The following is a 22498-nucleotide window of genomic DNA, read 5'->3' as shown; positions in this document are numbered from 1 at the left end:
CTCCGCCTCCCGGGTTCACGCCATTCTCCTGCCTCAGCCTCCCGAGTAGCTGGGACTACAGGCGCCCACCACCACACCCAGATGATTTTTGTTATTTTTTTTAGTAGAGACGGGGTTTCACTGTGTTAGCCAGGATGGTCTCAATCTCCTGACCCCGTGATCTGCCCACCTCGGCCTCCGAAAGTGCTGGGATTACAGGTGTGAGCCACGGCACCTGGCCTTCTTTCTTTTTTTTTTTGATTTTTAATTTTTAATTTTTATTTATTTAATTTTTTTTTTGAGATGGGGTCTCACTCTGTCACCCAGGCTGGAGTGCAGTGGCGTGATCTCGGCTAAGTGCAACCTCCACCTCCCAGTTTCATGCCATTCTCTTGCCTCAGCCTCCCCAGTAGCTGGGACTACAGGCGCCCGCCACCACGCCCAGCTAATTATTTGTATTTTTAGTAGAGATGGGGTTTCACCATGTTAGCCAGGATGGTCTCTATCTCCTGACCTCGTGATCCACCCGCCTCGGCCTCCCAAAGTGCTGGGATTACAGGCATGAGCCACCGCGCCCGGCCAACACATTATTTCTTTGCACATGCTGTGAAGTATATATTTTTATTGTCTTAATTTTATAGATCAACTGAAGTTAAATTACTTATGGATAGCAGGTGGCCAGTTAACCTATGTAGTCCAACTTCAGAGACCTGGTTTTGGGCATCTTTACTATGATGATTTAGAATATAAGTAGTTGAACAAGTTGGTCCAAAATGCAATAATAAACAGCTGAATAAAATAAAAGAGACTAAACCGCTGATAAGACAAATTGAGGATCAAATAATCACAATTTCCACATTGATGAATAAAATAGGAGTGAATGAAGAGACCAGATGGAAAACAAAATTACTTACATAAAGTTTTATGATTATCAAATTGAATGGAGAGGGAGAAGACACACCTTGAAAATTATTAAAGAGGAGGTAAGTTATACAGAGGACAGACATGGTGCATAGTAAGAATAGTGGCAGAGAACTGAAAAGTGTTACAGAAAAAGTATTCAATGACATAATGAAAGATAATATTCCTGAAATAAAGGAAAAACTGAATCTGAGCTAGAAAAATTACTCTGTTCTTTAGGAAATGTTCCTATACAACAACTAACTCTAAACCATGTCTTGATGAAATCATTGCATTTTAAGGAGTCCCCTATAAAAGGGAAATATGATCCCTTCCCTTCCCTTCCCTTTTTCCTTTCCTTTCCTTCTCTTTTTCCTTTCTCTCCTTCCTTCCTTCTCTCTCTCCCTCTCTCTTTCCCTCTCTGTCCCTCCCTCTCTCCTTCCTTCCTTCTCTCTCTCCCTCTCTTTCCCTCTCTGTCCCTCCCTCTCTCCTTCCTTCCTTCTCTCTCTCCCTCTCTTTTTCTTTCCCCCTCCCTCCCTCTTTCTTTTTCTTCTTTCTTTCTTTTTCTTTCTCTCTCTCTTTCTTTTCTTTCTTTCCTTCTTTCTGACAGGGTCTTGCTCTGTTGCTCAGGCTGAAGTGCAGGGACATGATCTGGGCTCACTGCAACCTTGACCTCCCAGGCTTGCTGAGCAATCCTCCTGCCTCAGCCTCCTGAGTAGCTGGGACTATAGGTACCCGCCACCATACCCAGCTAATGACGTTGTATTTCTTTCTTTTCTTTTTTTTTTTTTTCGAGATGGAGTCTCGCTCTATTGCCCAGGCTGGAGTGCTGTGGCGTGATCTCGGCTCACTGCAACCTCCACCTCCCAGGTTCAAGTGATTCTCCTGCCTCAGCCTCCCGAGTAGCTGGGACTACAGATGCCCACCACAACACCTGGCTAATGTTTGTATTTTTAGTAGAGACACGGTTTCACTGTGTTAGCCAGGATGGTCTCGATCTCCTGACCTCGTGATCCACCCGCCTCGGCCTCCCAAAGTGCTGGGATCACAGACGTGAGCCACTGCGCCCGGCTGGTATTAAATGATTTTATATTTTGCCCTTTGCATTTTTCTTCATCACTTAGTGTTTTATAATGTGTGTGTGCTTTTAAAGAATAAAACAATGAGGCTAGGCATGGTGGCTCACGCCTGTAATCCCAGCACTTAAGGAGGCTAAGGCAGGCAGATGGCTTGAGTCCAGGAGTTCCAGACCAGTCAGGGCAACATGACAAAACTCTGTCTCTACAAAAAATACAAAATATAGCTGGGCATGGTAGTGTGTGCCTGTAGTATCATCTACTGGGGAGGCTGAGGTGGGAAGATCACATGAGCCTGGGAGTTAGGAGGCTGCAGTGAGCTGTGATGGTACCACTGCACTTCAGCCTGGGCAACAGAACCAGACTCTGTCTCAAGGAACAACAACAAAAAAAGAATAAAACAATAAAGTCACTCTTATTTAAGAGAAAGAAACAAGTCCATATAAGTCCAATCTCAAGAAAGTCCTTTCTGGATTTTCCAGCTATCCCTTAGGATCCCAGCCTGCCATCAAAATCTGGCTCTTGGGCACGTGTTCTCAGCATCTCCGGAGGGCTGTGTCAGGGGCCATAATTTAAAAAAAAAAAAAGGAAGAAAAACAAAACATCTAGCTCTCCCGTAGACTAATTAAAGTGACTCATCACCATGCAAGGTTTCTTCCCTGTCAAAGAGTAAACACAGAGATGCTATCCTTTGTCTAACCAGCGGAGTACCTTTTTCAGAGACTTGAGAGGCTGGGAGTGAGAACTAGTTAATGAGAGTAAGAAGCACACAGATTTTTGAAAGTACAAGAACATCTCGGAAGTGAGCTAAATTTTTCATACTGGCTGGGCGCGGTGGCTCACGCCTGTAATCCCAGCACTTTGGGAGGCCGAGGCGGGCGGATCACGAGGTCAGGAGATCGAGACCATCCTGGCTAACACAGTGAAACCCCGTCTCTACTAAAAATACGAAAAATTAGCCGGGCATGGTGGTGGGCGTCTGTAGTCCCACCTACTGGGGAGGCTGAGGCAGGAGAATGGCGTGAACCCAGGACGTGGAGCTTGCAGTGAGCCGAGATTGCGCCACTGCACTCCATCCAGCCTGGGCAACAGAGCGAGACTCCGTCTCAAAAAAAAAAAACCAAAACTCTTCACACTGTTGTAACTGTGTTTCAATTTCTTCCTGGAGTGACAAATCCTGCAGTTTCATTGTAAAGTAAGAGCTCTGTAGGGGAGTTTAACCCCTTTCTTTCCTTTCACTTGGAGCCTCAGCTGGTCTTGGCTCTGTCCAGTCCCTCACATCACTTTTCTGCCTGGGAGGCAGTGGATTCTTCAGGCATGAAAAGCATTGTGGCCAGGCGCGGAGGCTCATGCCTGTAATCCCAGCACATTGGGAGGCCAACGCGGGCGGATCACCTGAGTCAGGAGTTCCAGACCAGCCTGACCAACAAGGCGAAACCCTGTCTCTACTAAAAATACAGAAATTAGCCGGGCACAGTGGCGGGCGCCTTTAGTCCCAGCTGCTTGGGAGGGTGAGGCAGGAGAATGGCTTGAACCTGGGAGGTGGAGGTTGCAGTGAGCCGAGATCGTGCCACTGCACTCCAGCCTTGGCAACAGAGCCAGACTCAGTTTCAAAAAAGAAAAAACAAAGAAAAGCATTGTGCAGACGTGTATTTGATGCTGGTTTCATGAAGCTTAGATGACAAAAGCACATTTACATACGAGAAAATGCTAATATGACTAATGTTTAAGACTAATTCTTATTTAATAGAGAATATAATCATAACATTCTAGATGGTAGGGTGTGTGTGTGTGTGTGTGTGTATTAATTTTTTTTAATTTTTTGAGACAAGGTCTGGCTCTGTTTCCCAGGCTGGAGTGCAGTGGCACGATCTCCACTCACTGCAACCTCGACCTCATGGGCTCTGGTGATCCTCCCATCTCAGCCTCCCGAGTAGCTGGGACTACAGGCACACACCATCATGCCCAGCTAATTTTCTGTATTTTTCGTAGAGATGAGGTTTCACCATGTTGCCCAGACTGGTCTCAAACTCCTGGGCTCAAAGTGATCTGCCTGCCTGCCTTTGGCTCCCAAAGTGCTGGGATTACAGGCATAAGCCATTGCACCCAGCCTGGATGTATATTCTTTACATTTTTCTTTATTTTGCAAAATTTGAAAAATGAACACATTTGTGTCCAGAAAAAAAAAAAAATATATATATATATATAATATATATAATTAAATCACAGATTCTGCAAGGGATTTAAAAAATATTTATATTCCCTAACTATTCCTGCTCACAACAAAACAACAATTGTATTTATTTCTCCTTTAAAAGTTATACCCTTGAAGGAGGCCAACAGTTTAAAAAGGAAATTTAGAACAAATAAAAGGAAATAACTTCTTCATGTGACTTGTGGTCAGCTAGAGGAATTTGCTGTCAAAGAAGGTCAACCGGTCAAACGCAGTCCTTGGGTGGTTTGCAAGGCCAGGGAAATAAAGCCGTCCTCAGGTAGTAATTGCTGGAGGAGGGGAGCATCGCCTTGGGAGGCAAGCCGGAGCTGCCCTAATTGGCCGTTGCTAGAGGGAACAAAATGTCCAGTTTTAGTGCAAAGAAAAGTTTCAGCTTGAACTGGTAACAGGAACATACTCTCGACCTTGATTTGGATATTCGGAACAAAATCCTGCTGATGAATGGCTCATTCAAACTGAAGCTACTTTCGTTTTAATGCCACATTTGACCTTTGGTCAGGCCAATGGACTCACACTAATTGGTGGCCATGTGGTAGTCCCTGTTATTCATGTACACACTGGATCTTTTATTGAATTTAAGGTCCTGGGCCAGGCCCTGGCAACACAAAAGGGCTCAAGGTCTACCAAGGAAAACAGGTACATTTAAAAAATAATAATAACTTACACCTGTAATCCCAGCACTTTGGGAGGCTGAGGCGGGTGGATCACGAGGTCAAGAAATTGAGACCACCCTGGCCAACATGGTGAAACCCCGTCTCTGCTAAAAAAAAAATACAAAAATTAGCTGGGGGTGGTGGCGCACACCTGTAGTCCCAGCTACTCAGGAGGCTGAGGCAGGAGAATCGCTTGAACCCAGTAGGCAGAGGTTGCAGTGAGCTGAGATCACACCACTGCACGCCAGTCTGAGCAACAAGAGTGAAACTCTGTCTCAAAAAAAATAATAATAATAGAGCAACCCACTAATACCATGATACAAGTGAGGATAAAGTGCTATGGGGACATAGAAGGAATTCATTCTGCTGAGTTGGGGATCAGGAAATGCATTGTCCCAAACTTTCTTAAGAGTCCTTCCTGAATACTTGCTGGAAGAACAAATTCCTTAGCCCCAACCTTGACTTACCGAAGAAGGTCCGAGGGAGAGGCCAGAAATCCCTATACTTAACAAGTGCCCTGGGGGACATTTGGGAAACACTCAAAGGGCCATCTGGGAAACTTGAGTAGGTAGGAGTTTGCCACCTGAAATGGGGGACAGGGTTTACTCAGGATAAATAAGTGCTTCTGTGTATATGTATCACCTCTGAGTATATGAATCACCCTGGGATGTGTTAAAATGCAGATTTGGATTCAGTAAGTCTAGGTTGGGTCCAGGATTTCATTTCTAACAGGCTCCCAGTTCTGTCAAATCAGCTGGCCAACCAGCCACACTGAGCAGCAGGCTTTTATCTCTATAAGACTTCTTGACCAGGCACTGTGGCTCACCCTGTAATCCCAGTACTTTGGGAGGCCAAGGCGTGTGGATCACTTGAGGTCAGGAGTCTGAGACCAACCTGGCCAACATGGTGAAAACCCCATCTGTACCAAAAATAAACAAATTAGCCAGGTGTGGTGGCGGGCGCCTGTGATCTCAGTTACTCGGGAGGCTGAGGCAGAATATCTTGAGTCCGGGAGGTGGGGGTTGCAGTGTGCTGAGATCGTGCCACTGACTGTACTCCAGCCTGGGCAACAGAACAAGACTGTCTCAGAAAAAAAAAAAAAAAAGAAAAAGAAAAAAAGAGGACTTCTCATTGCCTTTACCACAGAGTACTGAACAAGGTCCTTGGTGATACGACCTCTTTCCCCTCTGCAGTCTAGTCTTTTTGTCACTCCACCCTGCTTTATGTTCCAACAAACTCAATTGTGATTTGTCTAAAGACACTGGCATGTGTCTCCTCTTCTACCTGCCGTCTTTCTCTCTGTTCAGCAAGCAGAGAGAAATTCCGGTCCGAGATTCAAATTCTCATGCATTCATAATGTGTCCGGAATTGGTTCCTTCTGGTGGGTTCTTGGTCTCACTGACTTCAAGAATGAAGCCACGGACCCTCGCAGTGAGTGTTACAGTTCTTAAAGATGGTGTGTCCAGAGTTTTTTCCTTCAGATGTTCAGACATGTCCAGAGTTTCTTCTTTCCGGTGAGTTCTTGGTCTCGCTGACTTCAAAAGTGAAGCTGCAGACCTTCGCAGCAAATGTTACAGCTCTTAAAGGTGGCACTTCCCGAGTTGCTTGTTCCTCTCAGTGGGTTCCTGGTCTCGCTGACTTCAGGAATGAAGCTGCAGACCCTCATGGTGAGTGTTACAGCTCATAGAGGTAGTACGGACCCAAAGAGTGACCAGCAGCAAGAGTTATTGTGAAGAGCAAAAGAACAAAGCTTCCATACCCTGGAAGGGGACCCCAGCAGGTTGCCAGTGCTGGCTTGGGTGGCAAGCTTTTATTCCCTTTTTTGGCCTGCCCACATCCTGCTGATTGGTCCATTTTTACAGAGTGCTGATTGGTGTGTTTACAAACCTTTAGCTGGACACAGAGCGCTGATTGGTGTGATTTTACAGAGTACTGATTGGTGCGTTTACAAACCTTTAACTAGACACAGAGTGCTGATTGGTGCGTTTTTACAGCATGCTGATTGGTGCCTTTACGAACCTTTAGCTAGACAGAAAAGTTCTCCAACTCCCCACTGGACCGAGAAGCCCAGCCTGCTTCACCTCTCAAATAAGACCCCAGCATCATGAGGATTTCCTCCAGGAAACATCCCTGACCCCAAATCCAGGGTAGGCACCCCTCTTGAGCCTCTAACTCTCCCTGCCACATTGACCTGGTGGTTTGCTCATCCGACTTCCTTCCCACTCCATGATCTGTTTCTCTACTCCCAGGACACACAGCCTGGCTTTCAGGAGCTACTTTGGTTGTTCATGAGTTGAACTGGATTAGATGAAAGGTTCATGTCAAATAGCTTGGCAAACATTTGCAGAGGCTCAAAGATGGGAAAATTGTGTGAGGTGATTTTAGGATCCACGTAATAGTACAGTGTGAGCCTTGTGAATCATAGGGAAAAGGTAACTGAAAATACAGCAGGGCTTGACTTGCGCAACTTGACTCTGAAGAAACCAGCCAATATTGGAACTGTGGGTCTCAGGTTTAACCTTATTCTGAGTCAAACATTTGAGAACCTGATGAGGGCTATGGGACCCATATGACCTAAAAAATGACATATGAACAAGAAGATATAAAGACAACATCTTGCAAATTATTTCAGGGGCAGTTTAGAGACTCCCTGAAGCCAGCGGACCCCATGTTAAGAACTTTGACATCAGAGGAGATCCCGTGGGGATAACGCTATAACTGCCTGTGGTACAGGATGGATTAATCAAGCCTTTGGGCTGTTTCTTGAACACAGTTGTTGGAACACAACTACGCCAGTTCATTTCTGTATTGCCTCTGCTTGCTTTTGAGCTCTAAATGCAGAGCTGAGTAGTTATAGCAGAGACCTTCTGACCTGCAAAGCCTGACCTGTTTCCTGCCTGGCCCTTTACAGAAAAGGTTTCTGACTCCTGGAACAGTGTGCAAGTGGTGTGACCAGAGAGGAGATGCTATGCGTGTGCAGGTCCAGTAGGTTTTCTACACATACATTCTACCTTTGGCAAACGAATGAAAGACAGGGAGAGAGGAAGAAAAGAAAGAGAAGACTATGCATTTTAAACTGCTTTTCCTTTTCCAGGCTAAAGCCAAATAAACATAAACCAATGAAACCCAGAAAAGCCTGGTGCCAAATAGTGACATGGTCATTTAAAATTTTAAGACCAGACATTTAAAATTATATAAGTATTTTACGATGGGTGTGGTGGCTCACGCCTGTAATTCTAGCATTTTGGGAGGCTGAGGTAGGAGGTTCTTTTGAACCCAGGAGTTCCAGACCAGCCTGGGCAACATGGTGAGACCCTGTCTCTACAAAAAGTTTTAAAAATTAGTGGGGTGTGGTGACGCATGTCTGTAGTCCCAGCTCCTTGGAAGTTTGGGGCAGAAGGATTGATTGAGCCCAGGAGATTGAGGCTGCAACGAGCTGTGATCACACAACTGCATTGTAGCCTGGACAACAGAGCAAGAAACTGATTTAAAAAGGAAATATATATATGTTTATATGTATAATATATTTATCTATAATTATAAACATATATAATTAATTGAATTAAAAGACTAAGATCTAAGATCTGGCCTTTTCCCATTATTTCTGGCAAAGAAGTGTAAAATTTTAAATTGTAATTTAAGTTGGCTTGAAGGACCAAAGATCTTGGATCTGGCCTTTCTCCCCTAGGTCTGGCAAAGAGGTGGTAGCCGGGAAGGAAAGCACAGGTGTGTCAGACACAGTGGGAAAGCTTCTTCTGTGACGGTAGGTAAATTATTTAGCTACAGAGCATTTCCGTTTCCTCTCTTGTAGCATAGAACAATAGATGCTCATTTTCCCAAGGATTGCTGTGAAGATTAAATGATATAATGCAGGTCTGCGTAGATTTTATTTGGTCCAGGTCTCCATAAAAAGGATTCCAATTATAAAGTAATCCAGGGATGTTTAGTAAATCCAGCCCATAGCAAAGGATCTGGCATATATTTGTTTCCGTGTAAAAGCTTTTCTACAAACGATGAGTGGCAAGAGCTTTTTCTAAACTTCCTAAGATGGAAAAGTCTTTTAATGAATGAGGGGTGATCCAAACAGAAGCAATTCCGAATATATAGAGGTCAGAAGCAAATTATGCAAGAGATAACTTCCAAGTCTTAAATAAAAAAGAAAAAGAACTTATTGACGAGGTGAGGTGGGTGTGGCCAATTAGGAAATTCACCATTTTCATTTACCTGACATCTGCCCTTTAAACACTCTTCCCCCCTCCTTAGCCATAATTCATTTCATTCCCATCAGAAATATTTAAAGAACCCTTTGTAACAACTCCACAGTTGTAGGTTGGGATACAATTTCTCTCTTAAGTCCTTCATAGGGCCCTTTTGTTTTCTGCCTGCTCATAATCTCTCAGCATGGATGTTGCAACAATGTATGGGATGTGCCTGCATTTCCTCTTTCTTGTTTCTCTCAGACCCCTTAACCAAGGTTCCCAAGCACTTGAACACATTAACTCTTCTTAGAGTATTTTTTAAATGACACTAAAATATTGAGAGAATAAAGGAGATTATTTTAGGACAGGGCATAGGAGAAAGAGAAAATATAAGAAGACAATTGTTCTATTTTCTAAAAGATTGGCCAGGCGCAGTGGCTCATGCCTGTAATCCCAGCACTTTGGGAGACCGAGGTGGGCAGATCACTTGAGTCCAAGAGTTTGAGACTAGCCTGAGCAACATGGGGAAATCCCATCTCTACCAAAAATACAAAAAAAAATTAGCTGGGTGTGGTGGTGCATACCTGTGGTTCCAGCTGCTTGGGAGGCTGAGGTGGGAGGATTGCTTGAGTCCCGGAGGTGAAGGTTGTTACAGTGAGCCAAGATCACAGCACTGCACTCTAGCCTGGGCCATAGACTAAAGCCCTGTCTCAAAAAATAAAATAAAATATAAAAAATTAAAAGATTAAATCTCTCCCGCTTATGGATATATTGCATATAATGGGGAGTGTGAGATGCCTTCAAACTTAAGTTACAAGAAAATACAGAATCTGCCAGAATCACAATGACAAGAAAGATTCTGAATTGTAAAATATAGACAGAGGTTGGGACAATTAAAAAATGAAGAAAACCTGCGGGAACCCAATGCACTGAGTTTCAACAAGCCTGGGAATCCACTGTCTCTGAGACTCTCACAGCCAGCCAGAGTGGTTTTCCTGGGAAGCTTTCTGAGTTGTTCTCTATGTACAGAGAAGGCATGGGCCAGCCTGGCTTATTTCCTAATAAGAGAAGAGTGGTCTTATCCACCACCTTCTTTCCAGCACATTGCACATTTCTGGGACTGTCACCCCTGCTTTTACTACTAGAAAAAAAAAGAAAAAAAAAAAACCAGCAGAGAAAAACCACAATCTTGCCCTTTTGTAAGCAAGTGTGATATTTTCACCTTCAAAAAGCAGATTTGTGAAGCTTACTTTGTTCATCTCCATAAAGCGCTTTCATTTTTTGAGAAGGAAAGTGATCCGTGTGTGGGCTTAATCTAGGCTTAATCTGATCTAAAATGGAATTATTTAAAATAATGTCACCGTAGTTTGGGATTAATACCTCTTGTTTCTCTTTGGAGACATGGCTTTTAGGAAAGTATGAGTTAACTGTCGCTATAGACTGTGGTTCCCTCTAGAGAGTATTCAGCTTTCTCTTAAAACTTAAAGCAAATTCATTAGGAAACAGAGGATCAGCAAAAAGTCTAGCCTGGAGTACGATGTAATGGGTGAAAGTGTATTTCTTCCATGAAAGCTTGGTTTTGGAAGTTATTATTGTCATTATTTGAAAACCCATGAATCTGATATGACTTTGTGTGTGTGTGTGTGTGTGTGAGAGAGAGACGGAGTCTCGCTCTGTCGCCCCGGCTGGAGTGCAGTGGCGCGATCTGTTTACTTCAAGCTTGCCTCCCGGGTTCACGCCATTCTCCTGCTTCAGCCTCCCTAGTAACTGGGACTACTCACAAGCGCCCGCCACCACGCCCGGCTATTGTTTTTGTATTTTTAGTAGAGACGGGGTTTCACGGAGTGTTAGCCAGGACGGTCTTGATTTCCTGACCTCATGATCTGCCCGCCTTGGCCTCCCAAAGTTCTGGGATTACAGGGGTGAGCCACTGCGCCTGGACCCGATATGACTTATTTTTAAAAAGCAGCAATCAATTCCATGTTCTGCCTCGAAGAAAAAACATTTGCGAAATCGTGTGGAGCCTATAGTCTGAGTCTTTTATTACAGAAGAGTAAATGTTCAAAAAAAAAAAAAAAAAAAAAAAAGGAGGCCGGGTGTGGTGGCTCATGCCTGTAATCCCAGCACTTTGGGAGGCCAAGGCAGGTAGATCACCTGAGGTCGGGAGTTCGAGACCAGCCTGACCAACATGGAGAAACCCTGTCTCTACTAAAAATACAAAATTAGCCGGGTGTGGTGGCACGTGCCTATAATCCCAGCTACTCGGGAGGCGAAGGCAGGGGAATTGCTTGAACTCGGGAGGCAGAGGTTGAGGTGAACTGAGATTGTGCCATTGTGTGTCCGGAATTGGTGGGTTCTTGGTCTCACTGACTTCAAAAATGAAGCCGTACACCCTCGCGGTGAATGTTACAGTTCTTAAACGCTGCGTGTCCAGAGTTCGTTCCTTCTGATATTCGGATGTGTTCGGAGTTTGTTCCTTCTGGTGGGTTCGTGGTCTCGCCAGCTCAGGAGTGAAGCTGCAGACCTTCCCGGTGAGTGTTACAGCTCTTAAGGCGGCGGGCCTGGAGTTGTCCGTTCCTCCTGGTGGGTTCCTGGTTTCCCTGGCTTTAGGAGTGAAGCTGCAGATCTTCGCAGTGAGTGTTACAGCTCATAAAAGCAGTGTGGACGCAAAAAGTGAGCAGCAGCAAGACTTACTGCAAAGTGTGAAAGAACAAAGCCACCAAAGCGTGCAAAAGGATCCCAGAGAGTTGCCGCTGCTGGCTCTGGCAGCCTGCTTTTATTCTTATCTGGCCCCACCCACATCCTGCTGATTGGTCCACTTTACAGAGAGCAGAGTGGTCTGTTTTGACAGGGTGCTGACTGGTGCGTTTACAATCCCTGAGCTAGACACAAAGGTTCTCCACATCCCCACTAGATTAGCTAGATAGAGTGTCCACACAAAGGTTCTCCAAGTCCCCACCAGAGTAGTTAGATACAGAGTGTGGGTTGGTGCATTCACAAACCCTGAGCTAGACACAGGGTGCTGATTGATGTGTTTACAAACCTTGAGCTAGATACAGAGTGCTGATTGGTGTATTTACAATCCCTTAGCTAGACATAAAGGTTCTCCAAGTCCCCACCAGACTGAGGAGCCCAGCTGGCTTCACCCAGTGGATCCCGCACTGGGGCCGCAGGTGGAGCTGCCTGCCAGTCCTGCGCCCTGCACCAGCACTCCTCAGCCCTTGGGTGGTCGATGGGACTGGGCCCGGTGGAGCAGGGGGCGGCGCTCCTCAGGGAGGCTCCGGCCACACAGGAACCCACGGAGAAGGGAGGCTCAGGCATGGCGCGCTGCAGGTCCTAAGCTCTACCCCGCGGGAAGGCAGCTAAGGCGTGGCGAGAAATTGAGCACAGCAGCTGCTGGCCCAGGTGCTAAGCCCCTCACTGCCCGGGGCTGGCGGGGCCGGCCGGCCGCTCGGAGTGCGGGGCCAGCTGAGCCCACGCCCACCCGGAACTCGCGCTGGCCCACTAGCACCACGCGCAGCCCCGGTTCCCGCCCGCGCCTCTCCCTCCACACCTCCCCACAAGCTGAAGGAACCGGCTCCGGCCTTGGCCAGCCCAGAAAGGGGCTCCCACAGTGCAGCGGCGGGCTGAAGGGCTCCTCAAGTGCCCCCAAAGTGGGAGCCCAGGCAGAGGAGGAGCGGAGAGCGAGCGAGGGCTGTGAGGACTGCTAGCAATCTGTCACCTCTCAGTTGCACTCCAGCCTGGGCAACAAGAGCAAAACTCCATCTCAAAAAAAGAAAAAAAGAGGTAGTAGGGGGCATGTGCTGCCATAGGGTTATTAAATTTTTATCTTTATTTTGTCAAGAGAAAAGGTTTACATTAATGAATTTCAAAAAGCGACCTTATGTTCTTTATTCGCTTTTTCATTTGTTTCTTCCCTAAAGGAAAAGACACAAAGAGCCAGGCGCGGTGGCGCACGCCTGTAATCCCAGCACTTTGGGTGGCCGAAGCAGGTGGATCACCTGAGGTCAGGAGTTTGAGACCAGCCTTGCCAACATTGTGACACACCTTCTTAACTAAAAATACAAAAAAATTAGCTGGGCGTGGTGTTGGGTTCCTGTAATCCCAGCTACTCAGGAGGCTGAGGCAGGAGAATTGCTTGAACCCTGGAGGTGGAGGAGGTTGCAGTGAGCCTAGATCACACCATTGCACTCCAGCCTGGGCAACAGACCGAGACTCTGTCTAAAAAAAAAAAAATAAAGAAAAGAAACACAGAGAAGACACATGATCTTTTCTTTCCATTCACTCTTCCTTTTTCCATCATTCCCCGTAACCTCATTGGTGCTGCATGCTACATGGCACACAGTTTAAATGTGGATGAAAGGAAAGATCTTATGGCTAGATGTAACCACAATGACTCTAACAGTTGGTGGGAGGGAAAATCAAGCTGCCTGGAATGAATTTTGCGTGTCAGCTTCTAGAGAGACTGGTATTTTCATGAGCTTTATGACTAATTTGGGGTGTGGTGCTGAAGTACAGGGAGGCCTGGCAGAAACAATGCTTAATACCTTGATGTTGTCCACTGTGGAATTGCCCAGGACATGAAGACGCAATAATGGAATTGGTGTTAAAATGGGATAATGAAAGAAAAGGAAATACATTTTCTTTATTGGACAGGATACAATAGTGTTGCTTTGGTGAAACACATTTCTCATTATAGAATATTATACTATCTGTTCTGATAGTTGGATATCTACAGGAGGCATCTGTGTGGTGGCAGCCTCTTGGCTATATGAAGTGACTTTATTCTCAGTTGTGGCATTTCCCAGACGTCTCTTTGTTTGTCTTTTGTCTGACCGCAGTGCTTGTGGTCTTTGCAGCACAGGTTGCACAAAGAAGGCTCTTTCTATTCCCTTCAGTAGATGAGTACCAATTTCTTCCGATTTATGAATGAGTTTTTCCTGGAGAGCTGGGAACTGTTGTTTGGCATACAACCATTTTTTTGCTGCTGTTTTTATTTTCGGGACTTTTTCATATGTGCTTGCTCATTTCCTCAGCTGGGCATGATTTGTCTTTTTTTTTTTGAGACAGAGTCTTGTTCTGTCGTCCAGGCTGGAGTGCAATGGTGTGATCTTGGCTCACTGCAACCTCTGCCTCCCGAGTTCAAGTGATTCTCCTGTCTCAGCCTCCAGAGTAGCTGGGATTACAGGCGTCCGCCACCAAGCCCAGCTAATTTTTATATTTTTAGTAGAGATGCGGTTTCACCATGTTGGCCAGGCTGGTCTTGAACTCCTGACCTCAGGTGATCCACCTGCCTTGGCCTCCCAAAGTATTGGGATTACAGGCGTGAGCCACCACGCCTGGCTGATTTGTCCATTATTTCAATAAGCCTGTGCAGAAGAGCAGGAGACGGGAAGTGCCCAGTCTTCTCTCCCAACTGAATTCCATTTCTCTCCTGACAGAATTCCATTTTTTTTCCTCATTCTTCTGTTCTGAGTCTAGAAGAAGACCCAGATTGTCTGAATGGACGGCAATTTCATCCACTCATCAATTCCTTCAATAAGCACCTGCTAGTTTCTGGAAGCTTGAGTTAATTCTAGAAGACAGACAGCTTTTAAAATAAAAATTGAAGGAAAAGGGGCGAGAGAGGTGGATATGAACAAGGAGGATCAAATGAAGACAGAAAACAGGAAGGCAGACCTAAGAAACTGTAGGAAGAGGAAATGAAGAAAAATGAGAAAGAAAAGGAAATGGTTTAAATTTTCAAAAATGAACAAAAATAAGATGGATTCAGAATACTCCACGTGCAGCTGTTTCTGCCAGTACCGTAAGGACCACATAGATTAATTAGCTTTGGCCTTTATCTTTGAAGAATTTAGAATTAAGAGTAGAAATCAGATGAAAAATATGAGAAGACATACATGTCTTTGTCTACCCTTGTTTCCTGAGATTTATATGAAGAGAGCTTTTGAAAGTAGTTAATGGCCAGGCACAGTGACACGCCTGTAATCCCAGTACTTTGGGAGGCCGAGAGGGGAGGATCATTTGAGCCCAGGAGTTTCAGACCAGCCTGGCCAATGTGGCGAAACCCTGTCTCTACTAAAAATACAAAAATTAACTGGGCATGGTGGCGTGTGCCTGTAACCCCAGCTACTCAGGAGGCTGAGACAGGAGAATTGCTTGAACCCAGGAGGCGGAGGTTGCAGTGAGCCAAGATTGCATGACTGCACTCCACCCTGGGAGACAGAGCGAGACTCCGTCTCAAAAAAAAAAAAAAAAAAAGAAAAGAGTAGTGTAGTTAATGGCCAGGCACACTGACTCACGCACTTTGGGAGGCTGAGGTGGGAGAATCACTTGATCCTAGGAGTTCAAGACCAGCCCGGGCAACATAGCGAGACTCCATCTCTACAAAAAATACAAAAAGTTAGCTAGATGTGGTGGCACTTGCCTGTAGTCCCAGCTGCTTGGGAGGCTGAGGTAGGAGGATTGCTTGAGCTCAGAAGTTTGAAGCTGTAGTGAGCCAAGTCACCGGACTGCACTCCAGCCTGGGGGACAGAGCAGTACTCTGTTAAAAAAAAAAAAAAAAAAAAAGTAGTTAACATATTTTACTTCTCTTTGAAAGTGCTTCAAGTAAGTGGGATAACTAAAAAACAGAAAATGTTTAAAATTTATGCCTGTTGCTTATAAATTCCATTTCTGTCTTGCAGTTCAGGCTGGGGGGCTTTGTGGAGATCCCTTTCCTGAGGAGGTGTCCAGGGCTTGGGGGACAATTACTGGGCGTGTCCCCTCCTCTGTAACCAGAAGGCGGAACATGTGCTGACAGCTGAGAGGGAGAAGGGAGCTATTTTCTCCTCCCTTCTAAAGCTGTTAATGTCCTGGGCTCCAATAAACGATTGTAACAATTGATCTCTGTGTGGTGAATCAGATACTCATTACATCTTGCTGAGCAAGACACTTAACTGAGCAGAATTCCTTTTCTAGTGACCTCTTCTCTCCTCTTAATGGGCAGTGATCCCTGAACCACAGGGGCTTGTTGTTTGTCCAGGTCACAGGCTTACAGCCTCCAGCGACGCACACAGTAGTTTGAGCAGGAAAGGGAGAGGGACACTCTTCCATAAAAGGCCTCAGTGTGATCTGCTGTGTGGCAGACAACTGTGTGCAGGTCCTTGAAGTACTGAAGAAAGTCAGAGAAAGGAAGTTTGCCTGAGGGGTGCTTGTGATATTTTTGGCAGTGATTTTCTCACTACCTGTACTGTGTGTTTGTGTCTATTACAATGTTTACTGCAACTTGAAAAAGAATAGCTACTAAATTAGGATTTGATGAACTTCTCAGCTGGAGAGAGCTGGATCTTACAGAGAAACACCATTTGGGATTGGAGATGTTGTGTTCTCTTAGTGGTTTCATTTTGATGTTAGGATAAGGAAGGGAAAAAACACTTTCAGAAGGCAGAAACAGCTTGTTGTGTCCAGTCCATGGAAGAAACATCAACATGTTTGAAGTGAGCTTTGCAGTTGTTTTGTCTAAATAGATGAAGGGCTCCAGGCTTTGGCCGCCTCACCATAACATCCTTTTATAATTTTAGTTTGGTTGATGAGTTTTTTTTCCTCAAGATTCTGCCTGATTTCAGCAAGTGTTTGGTGCTGCTGGGTAATGTCTTTACTATTAAACCATTTGGATTTTACTCACTTTTCAAGATCAATGGCTTATTTTGTTGTTACTGGAAAGGAGTTAGAAAGCTCCACAACATCTCTTCCACTCTGCCTTCAAGGGATCGTCACAGCACAAATGTGATTGTTTCTGGACTTGTTAAGAGCCCTGAGCAATACAATGTGAAATAGTTTAGGCCTGGGCTGGAAGGAAATGATGAATGTTTTCCTTAGAGGAAGCGATTGGGGGTTTTGGATGGAGGGATCTCGGGGCAAAACCCCACTTCCTGGAAGGATAATTAGTGTGTAGAAAGGTAAGCAGACACTGTTCTCGTAGAAAGTCCCTTGTAATTATCCCAACAGGAATGTGCTCAGGACATATTTTTACCTTTATTAAAGGGGTTGTGGGAGCACTGAATGATCAGCGTTGAGCCTTTTGTCCCAAGGAGAATTTCACAAAGGGCAAAGTCCCCTTTCCTCATATTTTGCATACCAACGGTGTAATATCCAAAAAGTAGTGGTCCATTTGTTAATTCACTTTTTAGATCTCTCTCTCTCCATGCATACCATATATAATATATACATTCTATTTAGTGTATTATATACTAAAACAAAATGCATAGAAAGGTTGCTTAAAGATCTTAAGTGTGTGTACTGTCATCCTAATGAGATTTGGAGGTTAAAGTTTTCTAAAATCTTGTTTTAGAAACAAGGTTATTATCGTCAGTGATAATAAATTATATTTTATTACATGAGGCTCTTGGAAATCCATTGGAGAGACATTTCCTCACTAACCCTACGTGATCTTTTAATTTTAATCAAAAATTTTTTTTGAGACAGGGTCTCACTCTGTTGCTCAGGCTGGAGTGCAGTGGTGCCATCATGGGTCACTGCAGCCTCAAACTCCTTGGCTCAAGCAATCCTCCTGTCTCAGTCTCCCATGTAGCTGGGGCTATAGGCATGCACCACCATGCCTGGCTCATTTTAAAATTTTTTTTAGAGATGGGGTCTTGCCACATTGCCCAGGCTGTAATTTTTATTTTTAATTTCCACTTTATTAGAATATTGAGTCAATATTGGTCAATTAACATGTGGATAAAGAAATTGTGGCCATAAAAAGGAACAAAATAATGGCATTCGTAGCAACCTGGATGGAACTGGAAACTATTATTCTAAGTGAAGTAACTCACAAATGGAAACACAAATATCATACGTTCTCACTCATAAGTGGGAGCTAAGGTCCGGGAGCGGTGGCTCACGCCTGTAATCCCAGCACTTTGGGAGGCCGACGCGGGCGGATCGCGAGGTCAGGAGATGGAGACCATTCTGGCTAACACGGCGAAAACCCATCTCTACTAAAAATACAAAAAATTAGCCGGGCGTGGTGGCGGGCACCTGTAGTCCCAGCTACTCGGGAGGCTGAGGCAGGAGAATGGCGTGAACCCGGGCGGCGGAGCTTGTAGTGAGCCGAGATAGCGCCAGTGTACTCCAGCCTGGGTGACAGAGTGAGACTCCGTCTCAAAAAATAAAATAAAATAAATACGTGGGAGCTAAGCTGTGAGGATGCGAAGGCATTAGAATCATACAGTGGACTCTGGGGAACTCAGGAGAAAGGGTGGGAAGGGGGTGAGGGATAAAAGACTACACACATTGGGTTCAGTGTACCCTGCTTGGGTGGTGGGTGCACCAAAATCTCAGAAATCACCACTGAAGAACTTATTCATGTAACCAAATACCACCTGTTCCCTCAAAACCTACTGAAATTAAAAAAAAAAAAAAAAAAGAATATTGAGGCGTTGGGAATGGGGTGGGTTTTACTTCCCACTCGTTGGTGTGAATGTGATCCTCAGGCCCTGCCTCTGGGTGTGGAACTGCTGCCTTTTCATCTGCCCGCAGGGAGACTCCTCATGGCATCCAGGTCTCAGAAATTAGGCAGGGGCTCTTTCCGCTGTGCTGTACGTTCTGCCCACTCAGCTTTTAAAACCCAAGTCTTTTCTCCCTGCCATTTGCCCTCGGGTGCTGAGAAGTTGCGTTATCAGATGTTCATCCTTAACTTACTTAGTTCTCCCTGGTAATTCCCTCCTGAGGTTTACCTTTCTTTTTCTGTTTTCTGATGTGACAGCTCAAAGATATCTGAGAAAGAGAAAAGTTACTTTTAAAAGAACTTGAGGCCGGCGCGGTGGCTCACGCCTGTAATCTCAGCACTCTGGGAGGCCGAGGCGGGCGGATCATGAGGTCAGGAGATCGAGACCATCCTTGCTAACACAGTGAAACCCCGTCTCTAATAAGGAATACAAAAGAATTAGCCGGGCGTAGTGGTGGGCTTCTGTAGTCTTAGCTACTTGGGAGGCTGAGGCAGGAGAATGGCGTGAACCCAGGAGGCGGAGCTTGCAGTGAGCCGAGATCGCGCCACTGCACTCCAGCCTCGGCCACAGAGCAAGACTCCGTCTTAAAAAAAAAAAAAAAAAAAAAAAACTTGATAAATGAGTCAAAGCTTTTTGTGGGAAATCAGTCGACTGTCTCAAACTTAGAAAATTCTTAATTATCCATGGTTAACAGTGTTCATGAAGAAAGACGTCACTGAAATACATATAATTTAAAGCCTTTGGAAAACCAATGGTACAACTTATTTCTCCAGCACACTTTAAATTTATTTATTTAGTTTTTTTTTTTGAGGCAGACTCTTGCTCTGTTGCCCAGGCTGGAGTGCAATGGTGCAATCATAGTTCATTTCAGCCTGAAACTCCTGGGCTCAAACTATCCTCCCATCTCAGCCTCCGCAGTAGCTGGGACTACAGGCACATGCCACCATGCCTGACTAATTTTTTACTTTTTTTTTTTTTGTAGAGATGGGGTCTTGCTATATCGCCCAGGCTCATCTCAAACTTGTGGCCTCTAGTGATCCTCCCACCTCAGCCTCCCAAAATGTTGGGATTATAGGTGTGAACCACCTCACCCAGCCCTTAAACTTGTTTTTAATCAGAGACCCTTTCTTTTTCCTGCCCAATATTTGATTATATTAAGAACCACATAAAATGTGCTTAAAAGCAGTGTGCAGACAAGTGGATTAAAACAGAGCATCAAAAGTAAGGATCAGTCGGGCGAGGTGGCTCATGCCTGTAATCCCAGCACTTTGGGAGGCCGAGGCAGACGGATCATGAGGTCAAGAGATTGAGACCACCCTAGCCAACATGGTGAAACCCCGTCTCTACTAAAAATACAAAAATTAGCTGGGCGTGGTGGCACACACCTGTGATCTCAGCTACTCAGGAGGCTGAGGCAGGAGAATCCCTTGAAGCCGGGAGGTGGAGGTTGCAGTGAGCCGAGAACACACTACTGCACTCCAGCCTAGGCTACAAAGTGAGACTCGGTCTCAAAAAAAAAAAAAAAAAAAAAAAAAGGCCAGATGAGGTGGCTCGTGCCTGTAATCCCAGCACTTTGGGAGGCTGAGGCAGGTGGATCACCTGAGGTCATGAGTTCAAGACAAGGCTGGCCAACATGGCAAAACCCTGTCTCTACTGAAAATACAAAAATTAGCCAAGAGTGGTGGAGGGCACTTGTAATCCCAGGCTGAGGCAGGATAATTGCTTGAACCCAGGAGGTGGAGGTTGCAGTGAGCCAACATCGCGCCACTGCACTCTAGCCTTACTTGTAAAAGGAAGGATCATTTATAAATTTAATAACTGAAAGTTGAAAAATGGATTTAAGGAGAAAAAGGTATAGGTTTCTTTGTTTTAGCAACCCACTGACCTTATCATGATTAATACATTTATTTATTTATTTGAGACGGAGTCACACTCTGTTGCCCAGGCTGGAGTGCAGTGGTGCAATCTCGGCTCACTGCAAGCTCCACCTCTCGGGTTCACGCCATTCTCCTGCCTCAGCCTCCCGAGTAGCTGGGACTACAGGTGCCCGCCACTACGCCCGGCTAATGTTTTGTATTTTTAGTAGAGACACGGTTTCACCGTGGTCTCGATCTCCTGACCTCGTGATCCACCGGCCTCAGCCTCCCAAAGTGCTGGGATTACAGGCGTGAGCCACCGCACCTGGCCAATTACATTTATTAAAACCATCGAAATAGCAAAGAACAAATTAGGAGAGACAGAAGGTATAATGGTGGTTGCTAGGCCTAGGTTGGGGGATAGGAATTTGAATTTAAGAGATACACAGTTTAAATTTGGGAAGATGAAGCAAGTTCTGGAGATAAATGGTGGTGATGGTTGCATAGCAGTGTGAATGTACTCAATGCTGCTGAGTTGTATAATTAAAAATGGCTAAAATTGTAAATTTTATATATGCATGTTGTATCACAATAAGGTAGGAAAAAAAAAAAAAAGGCTGGGCACGATGGCTCACGCCTGTAATCCCAGCACTTTGGGAGACTGAGGTGGGTGGATCACCTGAGGTCAGGAGTTTGAGACCAGCCTGGCCAACATGGCAAAACCCCATCTCTACTACAAATACAGAAAAAGTAGCTGGGCATGGTGGCGGGAGCCTGTAATCTCAGCTACTCAGGAGGCTGAGGCAAGAGAATTGCTTGAACCCGGGAGCTGGGTGACAGAGCAGGACTCCGTCTCAGAAAAAAAAAAAAAAAAAATTAGCTGGGTCTGGTGGTGCATGCCTGTAATCCCAGCTGCTTGGGAGGCTGAGGCAGGAGAATCGCTTGAACCCAGGAGGTGGAGGTTGCAGTGAGCCAAGATTGTGCCAGTGCATTCCAGCCTGGGCGACAGAGTGAGACTCCATCTGCAAAGAAAAAAAAGAAAAATTAACAAAAAAAAAAAAGAGAAAGAGAAAAAAAAGAGTAATGCTAGAATTGGCCAGAAGAAGCTCCCAATTGAATTCACTAGAAAGTTCGTCGTTTGAGTCTTAGTAGAAAATAAGTAACAGTCTTCTTGAAAGAAATATCAGGTCTATCTCCGCAGAAAGAAATGAGAGGAAAAAAATCGTAACAGCTTAGCATTTATAGGGTATACAACAGGGAGTAAAACACATGTGAAAAATATCATGATAGAAGGCCTTTATTTAAAAGTGTGGTTGAAGGCTGCTGACTCACTGGATAACTGAAGTATTTGTGGCTTGAGTAATGGCTAAGCCAAGAATCCTGGAGTCAGTGAGACTCTTTCTTCCTTGGAAAAAGAAAAAAAGGAAAGATCAAGTAAATTCTGTCCCATTCTGTCTTAGATATTTTGTTCAACAATGATTTTGACCAATCCCAAATTCCTCAAATGAGGGAGGAATGTTCCGTGTTTTTGTAACCTTGATTAACTGTGATATTATTCCAAGAAAGAAGCAGTATCCAGATGGGGCAGGAGGCACAAGGAAAGAGCTAAATTGGGAATTCATTTTTTGTTCCCAGTCAGATGATGGGTGTCTTATGTATGGGGTCAATGCCACATCTGATCTCATCCCGAGAAAATACTCTTTAACTAGCTGGGCAAAATGTCTGTACTGAAGTGGGAAGTAATTTGATTGACTAAACATCTGAAAGCTGTGGCTCACACCTGTAATCCCAGCACCTTCAGAGGCTGAGGCAGGTGGATCATCTGAGGTCAGGTGTTCAAGACCAGCCTGGCCAACATGGCGAAACCCCATCTCTACTAAAAATACAAAAATTAGCCAGGTGCGGTGGTGGGTTCCTGTAGTCCCAGCTACTTGGAAGGCTGAGGCACGAGAATCACTTGAACCCAGGAATTGGAGGTTGCAGTGAGCCAAGATTTTGCCACTGCACTCTAGCTTGGGCATCAAGGTGAGACTCTGTCTCAAAACAAAAAATAACAACAACAACAAAAAACAAACAGAAAACCCCCAAAACATCTGAAGACAATCTTACAG

At 45.0% G+C, this 22498-nt stretch overlaps 1 long non-coding RNA gene across 1 annotated transcript in view; it reads right to left on the bottom strand.

Annotated features, from left to right (window-relative positions):
• Nucleotides 1-4194: 4194 nt before the first annotated feature.
• LOC129527904 (uncharacterized) overlaps nt 4195-22498 on the bottom strand; it is a 48403-nt gene continuing 30099 nt past the window's right edge. The window contains exons 3-4 of the long non-coding RNA XR_008672989.2: nt 9625-9745; nt 4195-4515 (exon numbers count right to left, since the gene is read on the bottom strand). This is a non-coding gene — a long non-coding RNA (uncharacterized lncRNA). The remainder of the gene's footprint in view (nt 4516-9624; nt 9746-22498) is intronic.

This window comes from Gorilla gorilla, chromosome 19, assembly GCF_029281585.2.
Source record: "Gorilla gorilla gorilla isolate KB3781 chromosome 19, NHGRI_mGorGor1-v2.1_pri, whole genome shotgun sequence".
NCBI classification, from domain to species: Eukaryota; Metazoa; Chordata; class Mammalia; order Primates; family Hominidae; genus Gorilla; species Gorilla gorilla.
This window is presented reverse-complemented; position numbering and strand designations above follow the sequence as displayed.